A 201-nucleotide genomic window follows, 5' to 3' on the forward strand; every position below is an offset into this window, starting at 1 on the left:
CTTTTTCAGGCTACTCTAAAAAGGAATCCTGAAGTTATTCCAGCTTCATTCCAAGTGTATGTATGTATGTATAGAGAGGAGGAACAATATGGAAATTAAGTGGCCATAAGCCTGCCCTAAGACGAACACTATATAATTGCATAAAATCTAATATCCAAGTAGCATACCAGTGTAGCGCTGTTGCTCCCTCCTCCTTGCGTC

This window comes from Etheostoma spectabile, chromosome 8, assembly GCF_008692095.1.
Source record: "Etheostoma spectabile isolate EspeVRDwgs_2016 chromosome 8, UIUC_Espe_1.0, whole genome shotgun sequence".
Lineage (NCBI taxonomy): Eukaryota > Metazoa > Chordata > Actinopteri > Perciformes > Percidae > Etheostoma > Etheostoma spectabile.